Genomic DNA, 24,376 nt, shown 5'->3' on the forward strand with positions numbered 1-24,376 from the left:
ATCATAGTGTAGGCCGTCTAAAGACCATCTGCTCTTATTTGATAGCGGAGATAGCATATGGCATTCTATTGAGATTCAAAAATAGTGGGCTAATATTTTCTGTTTGTTTTTCATAGTAAAGTAAGATTTCCAGTATTTTGAACAATGAACAATGCTCCCTTCTCCCTCTTTTTAAGTATCTTTCAAACGACTCCCACACACATTTTTGTTAACTGCGTGACTAATCCTCTAAGGAGAAGCAATCTATCCTGACCTGGCATGTGGCAACGTCAGAATATGTGGAGTTTTGGTAACATGATTGTATAGATTCTCCTCAATTTTGTTTTCTCTTGCAGTATATACAGGAAGACTACATTTTCCACAATTCTATGTAATTAAATTGGTACACTATAACTAGTTCTAGATGCAGATAGAATGTTCTAAACTTCTCTCTTGGCCCTTAAAATTTCTTGCAAGATTCTTGGTTGAGGACCTAATCTCCATACTAGTGGTTAGAAGTGAAGATTTTGAGATAAGAAAACCACACAGTAGAAGGATTCTGGAGCCCAGAAATTCTTAAAAACTTCTAGGAGATTCTTAGAAGAGATTCCTCACTAGAATCAGATAGTTAAGTGAGAAAAAAATAAATAAATACTCTTCCATTCGATTAATCCTCTGGCATTTGGAAATTGTTGATTATAGCAGCTAAAGCTAAATACCTTCATTATTATGGGATTAAATACACTGATCCTAGAGATCAAATATAATTAACTTATATATAGGGGGAGGGCAGGTTAATATGTGAAACTCCTCACCTCTTACATATTCACCCAATGAAGCATAGTTGAATAGAGATGTGATTACTCTTTTTGCTGGGTTCTCTAACAATCCGAAAATGTGGAATATGGAAAATCGTAATTCCTAATGGAACTTTAAACCAAGTTTCTTCTTCTCTAATCTCTAACATTAAAAAAACTACTGGAGGGTACTTTAACTCCAATATATTACCTTTGTGTCCACTACCACTGCCTTTCCAGTGTCAATTTTCAGCTGTTCTGATGGTCTTCAGGTTCACGCTTACAGACTAGCGATGTTCATTATCGTGAGATGGCACTTTTAAAAATATGGGTATACAATGAAAATATTAATGATCTGTGGAAAATGCGATTTGCTTCTTTTATTCAAAAATGAAATGGAAAACCAGATAGTGTTAAGATAACATACAAAAAAATTATAGAATAAGCATTTGCAGGAAGCTAAAATATGTAATGCCTGTAATGACTGATTGAATTTAGACACAGTTTTGAATAAAAAGCTATGAACTTTATACACAGAATTATACAGGACTAGAGACATTGGATTTATTGGATAAAAAGGAAAATTTTATTGTACGACTTGTTCTACAGTAATATGAATAAATAAGTAATCACATAAAATTTGCTTTTTCACTTTTAAGAATTACCCTGCAAAATAACACAGAGAAGACAGAAATATTATCAATATATAATATTGTTAATCTTGATGTCATAAAAGTAAACATACAGCTGCAAAATTGGGAAGCCAAAGAGAGAAAAGGAGATGGGTAGGTATTATCTTTATTCTTATATAAAGAAGAATTAAATGATACTGTGAAGAATTAAGAGGCCAACAGTTATAGAGGAACATTGATAGAAGAATACTGGAAATAATATTAATAGTAAGGGTTTATGGCTTCATATGTTATAATGGGTTAGTATAAAATATCTACAATTAGTACAAGAAACAGTGATGCAAGTATGCTATTTAGAGTTACTGAGAATAATCAAGAGGAGAAAATAAAAGTTAAATCAGTTTACTTCTGGGAAATAGTTAAATCAGTTTACTTCTGGGAAATATATATTAAAAAATAACTATCAGAAAGCAATAATGGAAAGCAATAGTTTATTAAATATTATTTTACAGACAGCTCGATTCCCCAGAAGTAAACTTTTGTTTTTAAATTGGAACAGAACAAGTAAAAGAAGACAGTGAGGGAAAAAAAGATCTAAAAGAAAGTAATACTAATAAGAAATGATTGGGCAGAGAGCAGCTTCCAGGTGAAACAAAATGTGATATATTTAGAGCAATTTCCAACTGCTTCCGAGTGTACATCAAAACATAGGTGGACATGTAGCCACTGTGGGGTAAATCTTCTCCCACTCTTTCATAATATTTGAACAAGCCTGCTTGGCTAAGCGAGCATATGGCAGGTAGAAACCCATTTAGGTGACTGGGAGAGAAGAAGTTATTCTTAACTCATTAAAAGTTGCCTTAATTTATACATTTTGTTATAAGGAGCTTGTTCTTAGATAAGCAATAGACAAACTTTCTCAGGAATAAAGAGGTCTCCTGGTTGAAAAGAAATTAAGACAGTCTCGATATTTCATGTTTTTAGATTTTGTTTATGTGAAGGATAGAGATAATCCAAGCGATGTCCCTAGAAGGAAAATGTGTTAGGGACATTGAAATGAAACACAGCATAAGGAAAAAAGAAGAACTCTTCATGAGGATGTTTTCATCACAGACTATTCTCTTTTTAAAAAAGTAAGTTTTACTGCGTAAATTCTTCTACTGGAATGTCTGGCTTCCTGTAATTTACAGGTAATAAGTAAATATTTGCATTTGTCTCACCCCTACTCACATCTAACAATTATCCACTGATAAGATCTTGGCATCAGACAAGAAGCATCTTATTTGTGATTATTCCACTGCAGGCACCTGCTTTATTACATAAGTAATCACAGTGCAGAAGCCAGAAAAAAAGATACTTCCTAGGAATTTACCAGTTTCCATTGTTGAGTAGATTGCCATACTGGATCCTTCTTCTGATGGTCTTCAGGTTCTTACCTACATCCCACCCTTTGTTTAATGTGTCAGCCATGCTATGTACTCATTTCACCTTAAAACATGGTGGACACGTGATGGTAACACTCCTTTTTCCACTTGAGCATGCGGAACCAAACTAAATGTCTTCTGTGATCTGCCAGAACCTATTTAAATTTAGGTACTTTCTTAACCTTCTCCCTGCCAACAGCTGTTCTCTTGGCATTTTTACTCTAACATGGCCAACCATGTTGTTGCAGTGTGTTCTTTCAGGCTGACTCTTCCAAAAATTCTAGATTAAAAGACAGATGCAGTTCCTATGTTGTCCTGAATTCCCTTATTTGGGGATTGTGTAATATAGCTCATTGTCTATAAGCCTTCTTTCCCATAATTTTACAAACAATAACATTTTTTCCTAATCTCCTTTTTGTGTAGTAAGAAAATAGGTCTATGTCATCAATCCTTCCCCACTTTATAATTTATGGCTAAACTCTGCACTCTGTTTCAAAAGCTAGTATTGATCAAAGTAATGCTTTTTAAGTTAAAACAACAGCAACACACACACACCAAAAAAATATAAAAATCAACAGTCCAGTTTTTGCATTTGAAAGGAATAGTTTTTAAAACTGTTAAAAATCTAAACTACTTTTTTAGGTTTTATTTTCACTGAGTTTTTTTGTGTTTTTATATTTCAATTTTATAGTTCACTGAAAAAAATAATCACTTTAATTCACCTTAAGGCATCATTTACTCACACTAATTTATATTCAATAAACTGTTCTAAAATGAAATAATATAATGACAATTATGTAAACACATTTCTGGGAACCCATTATATGTTATGCACTATGCTAGGATGCAGATACAGGGAATAAACAATATACAGTATGAGCTTTTCAAAGCTTACTTTTCCAGGAAGAGACATAAGCATAGACAAAATGCACAATGAAACATTATTGTATAGTAACAAAAGCAAGACAGAGTATCTAAAGTAGTTTATTAAAAGTTGATATGCTCAATGAAAGACATCAACTTGGCCTAGACATATCTGAAAAAGATTAAAGCAGGAATTTTAAACAAATACTATTAACTGAATTGAACTCAAAAGCAGAAAAAGCCAAATAAATTATAAGAATGGACTAAAACACTCCCTCAACCTATTATACAGTGACAATAAACTCTCCGAGAAAGAGAAAATAGGCAGAAGTTGTAGTATTTGACAGTGGGGTAACTGAGCCCAGGAGATTCATATTAACTGTAAGGGTAATATATAGAATCACAGACAAAACAATTTGCGTAATTATTTGTCCATGATTACAAACAAAGATTTTTATAGCTTTTCCAAAGTAAGTAAATGAAAACCAATTGCTTGATTGCCTACTCTGAATAAATACATTGAGTATTATACTCACTCCCTAATTTCAATGTGAAAATAAAGAATACTATGAGAAATTTCATGGTTGCAAAGATTTCCAAATTATATGTTAGACATAGTAATATTAAGACAGAAATTCAGGTTTTTGTTTGCCTTTTCCAGTTTAAATCATTCTAATTGAACAGAGAAAATCTCATTTATTCCTATTATATATTTTTATTCAGCTGAATGCTTTTATTAATCAATAAACTTTATTTTTAGAATAGTTTTACATTCATAGTAAAAGTAAGCACAGTGTTTAGAGAGTTCCTGTATATCCTCTGTCCTCACACATGTACAACCTCCTGCACTGTCAACATCCCAAAATTCAGTGGTACATTTGTTACAACTGATGAGCCTATACTGACAAATCGTTACCTCCAAAGATCATAATTTACATTAGGGTTCACTTTCACAGTTGTACATTCTGTGGCTTCTGAGAAACATATAATGACATAGAGTTACCACTTTAGTAGCATACGGAATAGTTTTACTCCCGTAAAACCCTTTGTGCTCTGCCTATTTCTCTCTCTCTCCCTAGTAATCCACAGAAATCACTTGCTTTTTAAAAAACAATTTTGGGGATTTTTTTGCTTTTTTTAATTTTTAAAAATGTTTAATTGACTCATAATGTTGTGCTTCTATACTAATTTTAGCTTTTTTTCTATTTCTGTAAAAATTGTCATTAGTATTTTGATAGATACTGCCACTCATCATTTTACTGTATCACAGTTTTATTACAGTAGGTAGTTAGATATAATCAGGGTAGAAGAGCAACCCCCCCACAACACCAGCAAACCGGAAGTGTCAGGAGACCATCAGATGATGGTCAGGTGGTTGTTAAACTGTCTCACTAAAACAATAATTGGTCACAACTGGCACCGGAGAAAAGCAGTTTCCTAATGGAAATACCTGAAACTGGTGATCAGCAGCTTCCCAGTAAGATCTCAGAAGTTGGGTGAGTGAGCTTAGCATGTGCACTAAGAGGAAAAATGATGGAGTTTAACTGGTAGAAGACCTTTTCCTAGGAAAACTCAACTGCTAGGAGAAAAATGCCTCAAGTGAACATGCACACAACTCCAGTAAACACTCTGTGCATGAGACCCCCCTCAACTACTAGCAGGCCACTCATCATGAAGAATGGCAATTTATAAAATCCCAAGTCAAAGGTCAAACCGTGCACTTGAATTTCTCAAGGTGCCAGCTTTGCCCTCTTCTAAGTGTACTTTACTTCCTTTTGTTCCTGCTCAAAAACTTTTTTTTTTTTTGAGACAGAGTCTCACTCTATCACCAGGCTGGAGTGCAGTGGTGCAAACTTGGATCACTGCAACCTTCACCTCCTAGGTTCAAGCAATTCTCCTGCCTCAGCCACCCGAGTAGCTGGGACTACAGGTGCGCATCACCACACACAGCTAATTCTTGTATTTTAAGTCGCTTGACCTCGTGATCCACCCACCTCGGTGTTGAGTTTTAAGAGTTATTTTTATATTTTGGATAAGCAGCATATATTTTATTCCAGACTGTGGCTTGTCTTCTCCTTTTTTGACATTATCTTTCACAGAGTTAATATTTTTAATTTTAGTTAAAATCAGGTTGTTAATTTTTCTTTCATGGAACATGCCTTTCATATTCTGTGTAAATAGTTATTGCCATGCTCAAGTTCTTCTAGGTTTTCTCCTATGTTACCTTCTAGGATTTTTAAAGTTTTGGATTTTGCATTTAGGTCTATGACCTATTTTGAATAGGGAATTCAGCTTTTATTTCAAGAAACAATTGATTGTAATAAATATCTTAAAAAGTAAATACAATATTTCCATTTACTGAAAAGTCACATTTTAAATGTGAAACATTAAGAACAAAAAGCAACTGACTAAATTCGCAATTACATACAAAAGTAACTCTTCTGGGTTTTTGAAATTTAAGTTTAAATATAACTGTTACTATTCACTTGTTACAGATCCCACATAGATAAAAATGCTAAATGATACTAGTTAAGAAGCTAACACTAAAAGTTGCACTATAATTTCTTTATCATTTAAAGCAATGCAAAATTACCATTCTTTTCTTTGCAGTTTTCAAAAATGTATATCTTGTCTATTAACAAACAATATTTTTTAATAAAAGTAGCATTTTGCCTAATTTGTTTGGCTATGTACTTAATAAGAATAATCTTTTATTGTATCACTTTGCTCAGTATCTGAAAGAGAAAAGCATAGTGTAATAATTCATATTTTCGGTTCATAGGGAGATTAATAATGCATTTTTATTGATATTTCATTTTTCTTAAAAACCTCAAAATTTACCTTTTCCTTTATAGTAATCACCTGGAATTTCAGACTCAAAATATTATTTTAGAGATGTTGAACTTTAGCAAGGTATCAATTTATTCATTAATTCTTAAATCATTCTTATTACATTTATTGTGCACTGATTATGGTCTCATTACACAAAAGTTAAGAAAATACAATCTTCTTCTTGTATAAACAATCACCTCCAAGGAGATATATAAATATAATTGTATAATTGCAGTATAGAGAATCTTGACTATGATAAGCTTAGCTACAGAATATACTTCTGGCACAGGGGAGAAAATAATTAGCTCTTGGAGGAATTAAAAAGATAAGTATTTAAACTGAGTCTTGAAAACCAAATGTATTCATTCAGGTGGAGAAGTAAGGTGAGTTGTCAACACTTAAGAAAGGAAATCACAGGGGAGCATGAAGCAATAAGCAGGGCCAACTCCTGAAGAGTCTTTTATCCCATGATAATGAATTTGTAGGTAATACTGAGTGATTAAGTTGTTTTAATATTTTACTCAGTGGAATAAAAGCATCAGCTTTGTATTTTAAAAGATTTCTCACATAATCAGCAAATATATTCATTAAAATTCAATGTATTTTACTGATCCCCAGTGTGGGATGCTAGGGATGCAACACTGAGTAAGGGAAAAAGACTATAATTGGAGAAAAACAGAACAAAACCAAAATTATTAGAGGCTTACAAAACAAAGCACTCTAATATATTTTGTGTAAGATTTGGTTGCTTAAGAACGTATTTAAAAGACATATTTTGATATTAATGGTGTCAGGCTTTAATTATCATAATATGATGTGGGTAATGTGTGAAAATATTCTGAGATAAAGAAAAATAATATTCTAAAGATGAAAATGAATATTTGAAAAGGCACTAGAATTACTGATTATCAAAGATCCAGTAGCAAGAAATTTTGAATGCAGATATCCAGTAGGAACTAGAATTATCCTTGAAATATTCATTTTTTTAATGTCAATCATGTGTGGAACTGAGATAGAGGACATGGTATGGGCATAACTTTCAACCCAGTCGCATGACTATAGACTGCAGTAAGCTGAGTGTGGGTAGGTGCATATTCTTCTCAAAGGTTTCAAGGACGCATGCAAGTGAATTTCATAGATATCTTAGATTTGCAATAACCCTAGTGAATTCTCTTTGAATCCAAAATCATCCACTACTTTCCACAGAACATTGTTTCAGAACTTAGTAGAGTAAATGAGAACACATGGACACAGAAAGGGGAGTACTAAACACTGGGGTCTATTGGGGGGAAAAGGGGAGGGCCAGTGGGAGGGGGAGGTGGGGAGGGATAGCCTGGGGAGAAATGCCAAATGTGGGTGAAGGGGAGAAGAAAAGCAAAGCACACTGCCATGTGTGTACCTACGCAACTGTCTCGCATGCTCTGCTCATGTACCCCAAAACCTATAATCAAATAAAAAATTAAAAAAAAAAAAAATGCCCTGAATTTGAACCAGCACTGCTGATCATTAGTTAGGTAAGCCATAGGAATGTCCAACGGCTTGTAACATATCAGGTCCTAATGTGAGTTGGATAGACACTAGGGGTAGTTCACAGATAGAAAAAACAAAAAAACAAAAATGTCTATACCAAATATTAAGTCATTTAAGCCTTACAGCAATTATATGAATTTAATAATTCTGATGTCCCTGTTTTACAGATAGGGAACTAGATCTCCAGAGGTCAAATACCCTGCCAAAGATGCCACAGAAAGCCAGTGAAACAGCGGCCCATCTCCAGGGCGTATACTCGTTACCTGGCCAAATATTGGCTACTTATTGGCAGTTCCACAAGAAAGAAAGTTTATCATTTCAAGAACTTTCCATACGAAAGGCATGGAAAGATAATAAAAGGAGAGAGCAAGTATTTAAATTTGTTGTAGAGCATATTTCATATTAATAGGCATACTTCGATAGACAACTCATACTTCATCACATGGTTAATACATACCAGAAAAATCATGCTTCTTTACACCAGCATCAAAGATATCTCAAATGTAATCAAAGTTGAATAGCAGCAACCTTAAATGCTGTCTGTTACCTATATTATGCATTTCTATTTTTAGCCAAATGAAACTGTTTGGTCCTATAATAAAGTGTTTAGCTTTTTTCCCCCCACTTCTTTTTTTTGCCATTGGGAATAAATTTGGTCTGATAGGTCTTTATCCAGTTCTGATAAGAAATATAAACTAAACTGTATAAAAAAAACAGATTTAAATATTAAATGTGTCAGCCAACTAAAATTTTCAACAGACCTTTTAAAAAATGCTTTTATTCCCCTATATCTCAAAACGTATACAACTGTTGCTGAGGGTCAAAATTAATAAAATTGTGTTTTATAAATTTAATTTAGTAGACTATTATTATACATATTTAGAAAACTAGAGCCTGTTCCATCACTTAACATTTTAAAACAAGATTTCAAAACATTTAACACATTAAAAGTGGTAGTTTAGTTTTATGTCAGAAGTCCTGGTATCATGTATTTCTAGATTTAAAATTTAAGGCTAAGAAAAGTATGGCCATTACTTATTTATAATTAGATTATTTAAGTTATGTCTACCTTCAAAATTTGCCCCCAAGAAAATTTATCTAGTTTAATGCATTTATAGTGTTTACAAGGGTTTTAAAGCTCTGCTCTATATTATCTAGAATGACATGAAATCAAATAAAATCAATAAAAGGGCTTCTTTTTTTCAGAACTGTATTCCATGACTTTCATGCTGAGTATAGAACTAGTAAATGGACAGCAGTAAAATTTGAATTAAAATTTTAAATTATTGTTATCTTTTATAGTAAATAACATTTTCTTATAAAATAGTAAAAAAGGTAATGTGAAGGGCATTCTGAACCGTATAGATTAAAAGTAATTGGTTTCCATTCTTAACAATATTCACTGTCTTAAACAAACAAAATGGTTCTTTAAAGTAAGAATTAATGAAACTAGAAGAGGATGACCAGTGATTTCTTTATTTTCTATTTTGACCAGGAAGCAGAAAAGCCATATGAATTTTAATCCATTGGTTTACACTTTTTTTTAATTTTTAAAAATTAATTTTAATACCAGGGGAAAGCACGAACACAGTTCCCCACTACCACAAATTATGCAGTGGAGTTTACCACATTTGGGGAAATCGCAGGGGTCAACACATCCGGAGTGAAATGGATAAGCTTCGCCTTAGGAAAACCACATTCGTGATCAAGGTACCTCCCCTGCCAGGTAAGTATTCATTGGTTTACATTTTAATGTATGCTTTTAGCATTAGTGTTCATTTTGATGAATGGATTCTATTTTATTTTTATAATCATTGAAATAAGTTAGTGTTTAGGAGCTAAAAGAAATCCCAAACACAATTTAAAGCAAACCAAAAAGAATCTAAAACATTAGCTACAAACTCTTTTCAGGTTAAATGTACATTAATGTATGTATAGATTAAATCATTTGTTCTGTGTAACAGAAATATATCTATTAAATAGAATCAATAAAATGCACATTTTTTAAAGTAGGAAATGTCACTCTATAGCTGTAGTAAGACATGTAACTTTCTTGAAATGGTTTATTTTCAAACAAGTTGGTAATGATTTCAAATTTTAAAATATTTTGGCTACTTCACCATGCATTTTACATGTTATCTTGGTTTAACAACCATTACAAAGAAAAGATAATCAATATATCCACATTGTTGAAAGAGCCTATTTGGAGAGGAGAGGAGAAAAGGAAAGGAATTGTAGCAGCCAATTACAAGATGGCCCTCAAAGATGCCCTCGTCCTTGATAGTCAGGCTCTTGTGTCATCCCTATCCCTTGAGAGTGGGCAGGCCTAGAAACTTGCTTTGTGGCAAAATAATACAACAGACTCAATAGGATCCTACTTCTGTGAATAGGTTAAAACATATTTTAACCCGTTTTTACTAGTAGACATTTTCTTTTCCTGTTACCATGTTTGGAGAGATGCATGTGGCAAGAAACTGAGGGTGGGACCCCAGGCAAAGGCCTTCAATCCAGAAACCCAAAAGGAACTGAATCCTCCCAACAGCCACGGAGGTAAGCTTGAAAGTGAGTCCTTTCCAACTGAGTCTTCAGACAAAACCCTGGGACTGACACCTTCATTGCAGTCTTGTGAGAACTGGAGCAAGGCCCAGCCCAGCCATGCCCAGACTCTACCCACAGAAATTGTGAGATAATAAATATGCATTTTTTACGCCACTAAGTTTGTGAAAATGTGTTACAGAACAATAAATACAGAAAAGATATTTGAAATACCCATTAGTTAAACAGACTTCATTTCACAATTTTTCTTGAGGCAAAAAAAAAAAATTATCTCCAACTAAACCTATGGAATCTGTCTCTATAATTTTCACATTTTGATTCTACAGCACCAGGATTTTTTCAGTTTTTCATTTACTAAATATATTGTAGCTACAATATTAGCAATTTTAAAGTATTTCCAACTTGATGTATTACATAAGATAAAGTGTTCAGCTTCTTTTTAAAAAAATATTGAAATAATTAACTTTTTTTTTTGATATGGAGTCTCGGTCTGTTGCCAGGCTAGAGTGCCGTGGTGCAATCTCGGGTTACTGCAATCTCCGCCTCCTGGGTTCAAGTGATTCTCCTGCCTCTGCCTCCTGAGTAGCTGGGACTACAGGAAAGCACCATCATGCCCAGTTAATTTTTGTATTTTTTAGTAGAGATGGGATTTCACCATATTGGCAGTATGGTCTTGATCTCTTGACCTCCTGATCCGCCCGCCTCATCCTCCCAAAGTGCTGAGATTACAGGCGTTAGCCACTGCGCCTGGCTTAATTTTTTTTTTTTAGAGAGAGATGCGGTCTTACTATTTTGGCCAGGTTTGTCTTGAATTTCTGGCCTCAGACAATCCTCCTGCCTTGGCTTCCAGAAGATCTCTGATTACATGTGTGAGCCATTGCACCTGGTCCCTGATCGTCCTTGAAATGTTTTTATTTTTACTTTTGTTAAATATTTCTTTGGTGTACCTCCAACTGTAGTTTTCTAATTATTTCTCTTTGTTTTTTTAATGTATGTTTATGTATAAATATATATGCCATTTCTGACTCTATATATGTGTAATTTTATCAACTTTATTACTATTTAGGGTTAGAATAATTAAAAATATGATAAAAGTCAGAAGAAAAATATTGAAATAAAAGTATTCATTTTATACATGAATAAAAGTATTCATGTATTCAATAAAATAAAGAAATAAATGGAAAGAGGGCAGAGGATTAGTTATACAATGAAGAAAATACTAGACTCAGCATAGAATATAAAATCCCACCAAAAACAAAATTTCTTTGTGAAAATTAGAAAACAACATACAGAAAATATAGAGAACCACATCCTATGTAGCAGTACTAAATTATTTTTAAGAAGAGTCTCAATTGTGAAATACTAATAATCTTTTCCTAAACAAAACAACTATAAAATACTAAAACTTTATGTTTCTTCAATTTGTGTATTAATTATATATTCATTTTAGGATATTAACTAAATTCATATTTCAAGATTAAATCAATTCAATATATAGTGCATGCAAAGTAATTAGGTCTATGAAAAGGATGCTAAGAAAGAAATGAAAAGGATAAATGTTTTTTTAAAGAAAGTCTTTCTTGATGGAGAGAAGGTATAAAAAAAGTAAAACCATCAAAAATAAGTCAAGGTAAAAACAATCATAGGTTGGCATCCATGCATCTATCTTACCTAGGAAACAGGAAAAGAACAAAACATCAGAAACTCAATAAAAGTTGGGGATCATAACTAGCCATTCACTTGTGGGCTGAAGATATCTACAATCCTTTGAAAGGATCAGCTGATAAAACATGAGCTATCATACTTCAGCTGCTAAAATCCTTGATATGTCAGAGATTTTAATCACAATGAATTCAGAATCTACTAAAAATGAAATAATTTGAGTTATGGCAGCAATGAACCAACAAAATAAACTGGGAAACTTGGGCCCTAATCTGACTACTCATTGAAGAAATCAGTTCATAATTATGAATGCTTATTAATACATATGCTTTAAATTAGCTTTAAAGACTAAAATTAGATTTTAAGACAATTAGATTTAAAGACTAAGTTCTGTAAGAAATTGACCAGAATGTTTAAGGAACAACGTACATATTTTTTGTACTCTAATTTCCTGTCACATATCTACATGACATGCATCATAACTCATGAAATAATTTTTTAAAAGATCATTGCTAAACATATTCCATATGGTAAATTATATTTTATTACATTAGAAATACAAATGTATTTCCATTAAAAAACAGTTCTAAGTAATGAAAGTGTGAAATTTTGAAGATTTTAATAAGATGTTAAAGTGAGAGACAGAGCCAAAGAATGTTCTAAATTGGATAAAATGAGACAGCAGATAAATATTAATAGATTGATAAACAGATATATAATTTTTAGCCTCAAGTAATAATTATCTTGATTATCTTGTGATAATTTTCATGTCATGACAATATTTAAAAATAAATCAAGGCAAAATGAATATAAAATAATTTTTGGGAATTGTGCCAGGACATTAGTGACAACAAATTCACTCATTTCCAATCTTTCTTTGGGGAAAATAAAAAGAAAGAAAACAAGAGAATAAAATATTATGCAGAAATATTAGAGGCGGTTTGTCAATAATATATTAGGCCAGATGCTCAGAAGAATTTGCATTAAGCAACGATCAGATGAAACCTGGAGGCTGAATAATGTTCCATGTGAAGGAAAAGAGAAGACAGGGAAAGAGAATGCAAGACCAAGAATTTGTTTCAGCCATCAAATGTGATTTAAACATTGGGAACTTAATTTCAAGCATCATTTTGTCATGTCCAAAGAGGGAAATAGAAGCCACCAAAAAATGTTAAAAAAAAAAAAAAAAAGTATTAGACAAAACTTTTTCATTTATTATTTTTTAAATTAATTAAAATTAGAGGAGACTTAAATACAATAAAAATCATTTATCCAAAAATAAAAGCCAATATAATATTTAAAGATGGCATACTGGAGGCATTTCCATTATTGGTTAAAAAAAGATAAGAGTTTTAGCATAGTCAATATTACTGATATTTCCAGGAAGTTTAAATCAGATAATAAGAAGGAAATAATTTTAGAAAGAGGACAAAAGCATAATATAGTTTAAGCTATAAAATAACAGAAATAACAAGTACTCTGTAGATATTTACTGAATAAATAAATGATTGTTTTCAGGTAATATGATTGCCTATGTTGGTAGTTTTCTTAGTTCATTTTCTGTTACTATAGCAGAATACCTGGAACTGAGTTATTTTTAAAGAATAGAGATTTGTTTCTTATAGTTCTAGAGGCTGGGAAGTTCAAGAGCATAGCTCTGGCATCTGATGTGGGCCTTTGTGCTGTGTTATCACAGGGCAGAAGACAGGCAAGCCTTGAGACATCGAGAGGAAATTGGGCCAAACTCATCCATTTTATAAGAAACCCACTAAGGTGAAAATTAATTCACTCCCACAATAGACATTAATTCAATCATGAGGGTGGATCTTATATGGTCTAATCACCTCTTAAAAGACCCACCTCTTAAAATTGTTACAATGACAATTCCATTTCAACATAAGTTTTGGAGGAGACATTCAAACAATAGTAGAAGTCTAACAGAAAAAACTACTAGAAATAATAAGAATTAATGAGTTTTCAGACAAATATTGTTTTATACTAGAAACATTAGCTAGCCATGACAGGGGATGCTAGAAAGAGTGTATTAATGGTGAAAACTAGATATGGAGACCTAAAAATAGATTTAATTAGAAACATTTAAGATCTATTTGAAAATGCTCAAAAAATATAGAGAGTGACACTAAAAACTGAAGAAACAGTATGTCCCTGAAAGATTAAATGCTGCAAAGCTGGGATTTCTCTACAAATTAAATTATAGAGACATGTTTTAGATAAAAACAAAAATGGATTATTTTCCTTCAATCTTGATTATTCTGTTTCATCTGCCAAAATAAATGAAAGAAATCATCAAATTTTAAAAAAACAATGAAATGGGCTTGTTTTATTAGAATTTATATATACTATGTAACTTCAATGATAATTGTAATAATAGTTAATGTTATAATATGTGAACAAGGGCATACAATATTATGATAAATTATAGAAAGCTCAGTAAACAAATTCCATATGAAAGAGACTTTATAAAGTTAGGATTTCATATCAGTGGGGAAGAAGATGTAGAGGAAGAGTATTCTTTTAATGGTTTTAGAAAAATTTTAAGCAACAGCAGACCATAATCTAAAATAAACATCAAAATGAGTAAAGAAATATCTAAAACATTATGTAAATATTAAAAAAATAGGACATCTTAATACAATACAGTATTTTATATATATGAATTAGAATCTTACACTTGAATTACTTAGAATCAGGCATATTATAGACTAAAGATATTTTTCAGTTCACAATGTAAGCATGTACTCCCATTTAAGAAAATTGTTTTGATGCAATAAAGAGTATATTACTACCCACCATGAAACAAATATTCTTAGTATTTTTTTAAAGCCATTGCAAGTAAAAAATAGTAGTCCTGGACAAACTCAGCAGTGGACTTAAACGCCAGTAGCATTGTGGCTACTTTGATACACTAGCCAGTATGGTAAGTTGATTATTTCAAATATATTTATTGTCTATGGTTTATAGAGAGATCTAGAATGTTAATATTTACTTTAGCAGTTTCTACATATTTTAAATATAAAAGTTTTAAATGTTGCTGTGATTATTTGATTTAATAAAGACTGACTAAGAAACTGTGAATTATAGTTTAAATTTAAATGTGTTTTCACTTAAATTATAGAGTCTCTAGGTCAAAAACAACAAGGGTTTCACACTGGGGCACATTCAGGGTGCTAGGGCACCTGAGGGCTGACAACAAGGGTTTCACTAAGAAATGTGTAAAAATTTAAAAAATTTTAAGTATTGGATACATAAATCTCAATCTAGATGTTGAGAACAGAAATCCTGTAAGTGTTTGCAGGAAAAAAAAAAATCGTTTCAGTAAAGATTTTAACATTTAACTCCCATAGAAGGAAATGTAAACATACACTATATTTCATGTGCAAATTATTCTTGTAATATGAGAAGGGAAAAATTTACAAACTCTCATCTCAAAAAGTTATAAATTACTTCTCTAGTATTTGCAAACGTAAAATAATGTTTTAAGCTATATTTTGATTCTAGCTTTACTATTATATGTTTTGTGTTTAGAAGTTTTGACAAGTACATGTGCATTTAAAAATGAAAATTAAAATTAGTCTACAGATAACAAGGAAAGAAAATCCATCCTATTAGCCTTCATCTCAACTATCAAAAGATTTTCCAAGTTTATTGCTAAAAAGCAAAGCAAGTATAAATAAGAAATAATAATTTGTCTATGTGAGAAAAATAATTCATTCTAGTGTAAGAAGTAGCTCCCCCCCCCACCTTTTCTATAGTAGAATGTCTTTAGAAATAGATGTAACAAAGATGTATACTGTAGGCAAAGAGATGTGTCAGAATCACCTCTTCTGACAGCATTCGTTAATTCAAGTTTTTATAGTAGATGCCAGACATATGTGTTGGTCACTGTCAAAGAGGGAATTGAATGACTAACTTAGAAGATTTATGCCATCAAGAAGCTCAGTTTGATGATACAATCGCAGATGGATAAGGTGCCATAGAAAATGATTTTCTAGAGATGCAGTTGAACCAAAATATTTGTTATTTTTCATAATTGTTTTGTAATATGTAGGCATGAGCTGTGCACCTGGGAAGGCTGAGGAACAAGAATCGCTTGAACTCGGGAGGTGAAGGTTGCAGTGAGGCAAGATCATGCCATTGCACTCCAGCCTGGGCAACAGAGAGAGACTCCATCTCAAGAAAAGAAAAAAAGAAATTAGGAAAGAAATACGCTAATGCATGTATGTTTCCATTTCCAATACATAGGTGTCACTTGCCTGCAAATTTTCAATGTTAACTTGATCATTTACCAAGAAAACTTCACAGGAAATATTACATAAGCACAACTATAAGTGGGGAACAAACAGAAAAACTAATTGCAAAAGAATGAACTAAACATAGTGTAAAATTTGGCATAATCATAGAAATATAGCATCAGGTGATTTGAGGCAAGTTTACAATGATGTGAAACAGACTACACAAAATTTGCAGTAAATGCAGTAAATGCCAACACAAGAAGGTACAAAGATGAGATGAAGGAGGTGTCATTATGGTAAATTACTCATGTACAAAATCAGAATCTAGGGGTGATTATTTCAGCAATTTCAAAGCAATCTCATTCCTGGAAAATGATGAACCAGCCATAATTTTAGCAAATTTACAACCTCATACTACAGACTTAATACCTGAATTTTACTTTTCTTTTGGCTACTTTGACTTTGTGTCTTCATGGAGCCTTGCAGAAAAAATCATCAGGAAGTAGTGGAGAAACTTTGATGTGTAGTTTGATTAACCCGGGGTTTGTCTGAAATTGAACACTGAGATTTAATTTCCTTACCTATATAATATTATTTTATTGATTATGATTAAATTTTAAGCAGATAATATATACAAAATATATTTCTCAATCCTTGTGACATACAAAATCTTAATTTATTCAATAAATACCCATTAAGTGTTTATCATGTCTTATGAATCATAATAGGTGTTGAGGTACTGTGACAAACAGAGATATGATTCCTACCTGAATGGAGTTTTTAATTTTTCTGGGAAAAGTGACAACTAACAAGCATAATAACAGAGTGGTTACTACCATGATAGGAAAAGTACAAAATGCTATTGAAGAATACAAAAATTATTACCAATGTGTAGCACATATTGGGTACTTACTACATGTCATCCACAGTTTCCACATGCTTTTCATGCCTTAAACAGTGTAATCCTCAGGGGAAAAAAACCCCATGAAGTAAGTATCTCATCTTGATTTATAGATGAAGGAGTGAGGTACAAAGATCTTGAACAACATCCTCAAGTCCTCAAGGTGTCACAGCTTTTAAATTGTGGAGTAGGGGTTAAGAATAGTCTGTACTCTTAATCACTAGCTGATCTGTCTCTTCACTGATGAAATGACAAATTCAGACCAGGAAACCTGGAAAAATCTTAAGGACAGGTTGTATCAGGCCAAGCAAAAATGGGAAATGAAAAGATGATCCAGAAAGTACATGAGAGTAAAACTGACTTCATTTCTAATACAAAAATGTACTGTGATTCCAAGTTCTAAATATAAAAATTACTTACATTGTTTGATTGGGGTTAGAAGATATGTTACATTTTGGAAGCAGATGGCTAGTTTATGGAGGTATAAAATATTGTGAGTTATTATTGTGTTATCTTTTATTGCTGTTTGAGGAAAATATCTATTGCAAAATTTATTTTTACATTTTTGTTAGCAATATGACTGTAAATATAAAATGTACTTGTGATTCCAAAGATATATCTGGAAACTTTGTGAATTGGAACTAGGAGCTCTTTGCAATTTCAGCATGACTGCCTCAGATTCAGAATAAGTATAGATATTATTTAGAACCCATACCTGAAAGTGTCAGTGATAATTACTTTGGGGTTGACAGCAATCCTTGATTAATGAAGACCTATAGCAATAAGGAAGATCTACCCAACTTTTTAATTATTTCATGTCCTGCCATGAATCTATACTGGTGAAAGTATTTCAAAGTATCCTACTGTAAACTTAATCAGAATATAGCTATAAGGATTTTAAAAAAACTTTTAAGTTTGTGATTTTCCCTATATTTTTATTTTAAATTAAAAATGTAGGCATGATTCCAAGATTGAGTTTATATATTGGGTATCCTCTTCAGAATAATGTTCATAATTGGAACATTTCCTTTTTTGTAAATCAATTTGTGTGTCTCTTCGGGGCAAAAAACTGAGGTGTGTATTATTCGTGGATGAGGAAATAAGGTACATACCCTCAAATATGTATTATATAAGGTAATAAATAAAAATTATTTTCAGATTTTCTACTTGAAAAACAAACCAGTATAGAGAAAGAGTAAGAAAATTAACTAAATTACAGACTTACTTCATTCTTATTCTCTCCATTACAAAGAAAATATATAAATAATCTTGGATAGGTTCTTAGAATACAAATAAATACTCACTTTGGAAAGAAAAGGAACATTATTTTAATTTGTGTAGGCACAAGAAAGAGTACAAGTATGAAAATACAGTTAAATATATTTAAATGTTGAGACCTGAGGCTTCTATCTTCTGATTTTGTGAGAGTAGAACCCAGAGTCAGGTAGGTATAATTAGGAGAATAAAATAATTTGGCAAAGATTTGGTGGAGAATATAAATTGAAATAACTGGTTCATAACTAAAGCAAAAACGAAATGAGAGAATAACATCCAATGAACTTACACGGTTCCCTTTCACAGAACACTTGAAGCAGCTATAATATTGCCTGCTGCAGGTTACAATTCTGAATTCACTGTCTCATGGATGTGCTGTCTCAGAGAGGTGGCTCTAACTCTGAAATTCAGTTTCTTCTTCTACTAAATTAATAGGTCTGCTGTAAGTACTAATGCCTAGTGTAAGACTGACATTCATTAAATTGTAATTCTTATGATCATGATGATGATGATTATTCATAAAGCAAAAGTAGGAGAAACCTTAGAGACTAGCTTATTTAACCTTATCCCTGCCACTAAGAGTAATTAAATTTCATAAATATTTTGATATTTGCTTAAAGGTACATAGATATGTAAGGGCAACTCCAAATCAAAAACCAAAAAATAAATATAAAAAATTATTGGTATTATTTAAAAAAACCCTAAACAGACAAAAATAGAACTACAAAAAATTATTAGGAATTTAGTTTCTTTCCATGTATTTTTTTCTCATTAAAATAAAATATTGTTGAGTTTAAACTCAATAGTATGCATGCAACATGAATACTCTGTTTAATCTATTTTGTGGGGCATAGGAAAATCAGCTATAAAATATTATCCCAACATCCATCAATATTATATAGTAAGTTAAGAGGGAATTTAGAAATAATGAACAATTTTAAAAAAACAGGAAAGAGAACCATGAATAAGTCAACTTAAAAAAATTAAAATACTGATATATTTGTAATAGTTTTATATGCAATCTCTATAGACTATAAGAAATAGATAATTTTGAAACAGGATGAAAATCAAACTGTAGAATAGTCTATACCATGATGGATGAAAGCTAAGTCTCTAATCATGTAATTATTAAATGTCCAATTAATTAGGAATATGTAAAATTCATATTCATTGGTTCCATAAAAATTGGCTGTTTTGAACATAATGAATTGCTTCTTGATATTACTAAGATTTTAAATATGGTAATTTTTTACTTACAGTGGGAATTTAAAAGAATAACATACAGCTCTTATTTTTTCTTTTACCAGTACTACAGTATCTTACTAGTAAAACAAAAGCTAGTTTTAAACTTTCTAAATTTCATGTAAATAGCATGGTGTGAAGGCCAAGGAGTAAATATCAAAAATGAGCAAAGGTAATTCTGAATTCCACACATTTCTTTTCCATTAATCCTAGTTTCACAAATAGATGGCATTAACATGTATAAATTTAGTCTTAAAAATAGTATAAACTATTTCTACGAAAAAGTTTCTAAAAATAAACATTCAATGCAGCCTCTTTGAAATCTCACTAACATATCCATGAGAATTCCAAAATAAGGTGAAAACTCACACTTTCCCTTAAAGTTAAGATTAATATATAACTTGAAAGATGGAAGGAATTTGAGTGGAAAAAGATAAGCAAACATTGCAATGACTACACAGGCTACATTGCCTAACCATCCATCATCTAGGCCAGTATAAGTAAGGCTGTTTGAGCCAGTTAGAGTTCACAGTGTAGAAATAGAACACGGACTGTGGTGAGAGAATTTAGGAGTAATTCTGTGGGGGTCCGGCATGTCTGCCGGGGGGCTTCCGACCAGCGGAGAGCCTCAGCCCCACTCAAATGTTCTCAACCTGGAAGAGGGAGTGCGCGGAAGAAAAGATAGATAGAGAGTGGGGTCTGGAGGACTGCCAGGCAAGGCCAGAGCAGCAAGTGCCAAGACAGCAAGTTTATTTGTGCAAACTACAGGTTATATACCTTTCAGTGTTTAAGGAGTGACATACATCTATTGTATCTTGAAATAAAATCAAGAACATAAATCACAAGAAAAGGGGTACAGAAAGTATGACTCTTAATCATAGGGTGTACAGCAAAGGGACAATAAAGTTTGCAAAAGGGGGGTCATAAATCTAAACATATGTTTATCTAAAATCAGTCAAACAAGCAAGTAAGATCGTTAACAAGGTATAGCCGGACCTTTCCAAATGTCATTCTAACCTTGCCTATTCATATAGGATCATATGCAAACAATATGATTGAGTTAGCAGAGGTAAACAAAGTCATAGAGTTATTGTGCAGAGAAGGAACTAGGAGGCACACAATGTCTAACCACACAATGTCTCGTTAGACCACAAAGCCTGAGCTCAGCCATCCTGTTGCAAATGTCAGAGGCAAAGATAGATGTTTATAAAATCGGTGCAACCAGACTTCCTCCTTTCCCTTAGCTCAACAGCCTCCAGGAGAGGAGAAACGTGTATGGGCTCAAGCTCAAGATGGCGAGGGTCCTGTCAAGGGCCCTTCGCAGGAGTGATCCCCACATAATTCACTGAAATCTCTGATTTAATTTAAGTCCTCATAAGCAGTGTTCTTGGTTCTGATAGAGACAGGATGCATGGTAGTACATAGTTCGCGCTGATATTATGCTACACACTCCATTGGTTCAGAGTCCCAGATATTAAGATATGAGACAGAAGATTATCCTACATGAGTCTAGTAAGTACTCACAGGATGGAAACACGAATACTTACCAGACACTAGAAAGTGACTTAATAGCTGTGCATATTGTTTTTGTCAGCAGCGTATCTGAGGGAGTTTACCCAACATGCATACTAAGCAAGGCTACAGACAATTCACTCTCTTCAATTATGTAGCTACAATTGGATACAGATGGATCTCACCTAATAATAAATGCTAAAGAATAATAAAAAAATAATTTTCAGGCTTTCTCAACACTAAGAGCATGCATAGTACATTGTTTAAATATAATCTCTGAAATATACATAACAGGAATAAGAGGAAATTTTAGAATCTTATGGTTTCCAACATCAATATCACATAAAAATATCAGTAAAACACTATAAATAGAAAACTGCTGAAGAAGAAATAAAAATAGCATAAGAAATAAGCATGTTAACATAGTTAAATAAAAAGAAAGGTAATGAGATAATTTAAGTGGGGCAAGAAAGAAACAGCAACATTTAAATATAAATTTAAATGGTGATTATTGAAAAAACTGGTGATTATTGAAAACACACTTAACGCTAATAAGCATTATAAATGAAGTATCAAGAGCCTACCCAATACTGCAGAAAAAAACATAAAATTAAGATAGTGTTGAGGGGCTCACTTTGTTAGGAAAGGATACGTAATGAAGCTAGAGTAATTAAAATTTTGAAAAAGATTAATATCGGGCAAGAACAAAGAGACCAATAAAATTGAATGATGAGTTAACCGAACAGATGAGAAGACAGTTTGTACAAGGATCAGACATTCATTATAAAGTGGTATGACAAATTAGCGATTAAACAAAAAAAAGAAAGTTGTTTAAAAGACGTTACTTATATAACTGGCATCATAAGAGAAAAGTTAAATTGGATCCTAATCTTATACCATGTATAAGGGTAAATTCCAAATGAATGAAAGTCCTTAATATAAGGGGAAAATTATAAAGTAAGTAGTAAAAACTACAGGATAGCATTATTATCACATTTTCACAGGTAAAAGTTCCTAAGCAAGATCCCAAAAGCACAAATATAGAACCAAAATCATTTGAATGTAACTGCTTCAGAGTTTTGTTTTACATCAGTTTGTTTTCATGTTTTAAACTTAAAAAACCCTGTGTATCTTAAGAAAAGAATAAAATTATCTTCAAAATTCTTAGGAAAAACAATTTTGGAACTAAAATTCTGTAGTCAAACTATTCCTCAAGTGGGGCAAGAACAAAAACGTCATCAGATATCCATGATGTGGTAGAGATAACACCATGGGTTCAGTAAACACACTTATTTTTCTCTAGACACATAGGAAATCCAAATTTCCTATTTCTCCTTGCAGTTGAGTAAGGCTGGGTGATTGATTTCTAGCCAATAGTATGTGCTGGCAATTATATACATGTGACTTCTCTGTCTAAATATAAAATCCCTACTTAAAATAATAAAAATAAAAATGTCCTTATGTGATCAGCAAAACCTTCCTTTCCCCTTCAGTAGTGGCTTTGGAGGTTATATGTTGAAGGTTTCCATGTCATAAATAAGGGGAGCTTAAGTCTCTTAATGACTAGAACAAAGCCCTGAAATTCCCTAACTCCATCTTGAGTCAGACTACAGTAGTCTAATGTTTTATTAATTAAAACAATTAAATTTTATTGTATGTTGTAAGACTTATTTGGCAGCTTTGCTACTCTAATAAAAAGTTCTAAAAAAATTTGCCTCTCTTTGCAGTCTTTATCAGGAAATTATAGAAGGAACCATATATAAATCAAAGAAAGATGACCACACCAAAACAGAACCCAACATGGGGTTCTGAAAAAAGAGTGCCAAAGGTATCAAGAAAGTAAAGTGAATATTTTTATAATAATAAATATCCCAGAAGGTTTTGGGAATTGTGCATGATATGGTTTGGATTAGCGTCCCCTCCCAAATCTCATGTCAAATTGTAATACCCTATGTTGGAAGAGGGGACTGATGTAAAGTTATTGGGTCATGGGGATGATTTCCCCCTTCTTGTGCTCATAATTGTGCGTGATTTCTCATGTGATATGGTTGTTTAAAAGTGTGCCGCACCTCCTCCTTCTCTCTCTTCCTCCTGTTCTGGTCATGTAAGACATGCCTGCTTCCTTCCCCCTTTGCCTTCCACCACAATTTTAAGTCTCCAGAGGCTTTCTCAACAATGCTTCCTGTGCAGCCTGTGGCACCATGAGCCAATTAAACCTCTTTTCTTTATAAATACCCCACCTCAGTTATTTCTTTTTAGCAATGCAAGAACAGACTAATATAGCTTATCTAAAAAATTCATTCATTTACTCATTAATTTAATAAATACATAACGATTTCCTACTATATACCAAGAAATAGTCTAGAAGCTGGTATATAGCACTGAATATAAAAGAATAAAACCTATGGAAAATACATGACTAAATCCTAGAAATAATATCATAATACATTATAGAAACGATAATGCAACTAGATTAAATTTATTTTTACTTAATATGTAAATATTAAATATATATATAATGCATACTAAGTGCAAGTGCTCGATGTGTTTGATATCATTGTATTATCCCATAGGGTTTAGAAAAAACATTGGTTTCTTTTCTTGAAAGCAATGTAAGCCCAGTAAAAGGCAATAAAAGTTGATCACAATGTTGGAACAACAAAAGGAAGCTGTGGGGAGCGAAATTAACGGAGGAACGCAGAACAGCCATGAGAAGGAAAACAAAAAATTAGGTGAAGCATGTATTAGCTAGTTTCCAATCTGATCCACACATTTATTACTTTTAGAAGCTACTACTGTACTTTGCTCAAAATCATGATTTCTCTTCCTAACACACACTATTAACTTTCGCTTGCATACATTTTTCTGCATGATTTCTGTTCTCAAGCTGTACCATTAATTTTTAAAAATAACTTCT

The 24,376-nt window shown here is 32.3% G+C and overlaps 1 protein-coding gene and 1 non-coding gene across 3 annotated transcripts in view; both read right to left on the reverse strand.

The window, feature by feature from the left end:
• CNTN5 (contactin 5) overlaps positions 1-24,376 on the reverse strand; it is a 1,452,729-nt gene that overhangs the window by 963,431 nt on the left and 464,922 nt on the right. The window lies entirely within an intron of this gene.
• Positions 9,629-9,792, reverse strand: LOC118146060 (U1 spliceosomal RNA). Its single transcript, XR_004731520.3, has one exon. It is a non-coding gene; the product is annotated as a U1 spliceosomal RNA (small nuclear RNA).

This window comes from Callithrix jacchus, chromosome 10 (assembly GCF_049354715.1).
Source record: "Callithrix jacchus isolate 240 chromosome 10, calJac240_pri, whole genome shotgun sequence".
NCBI lineage: Eukaryota > Metazoa > Chordata > Mammalia > Primates > Cebidae > Callithrix > Callithrix jacchus.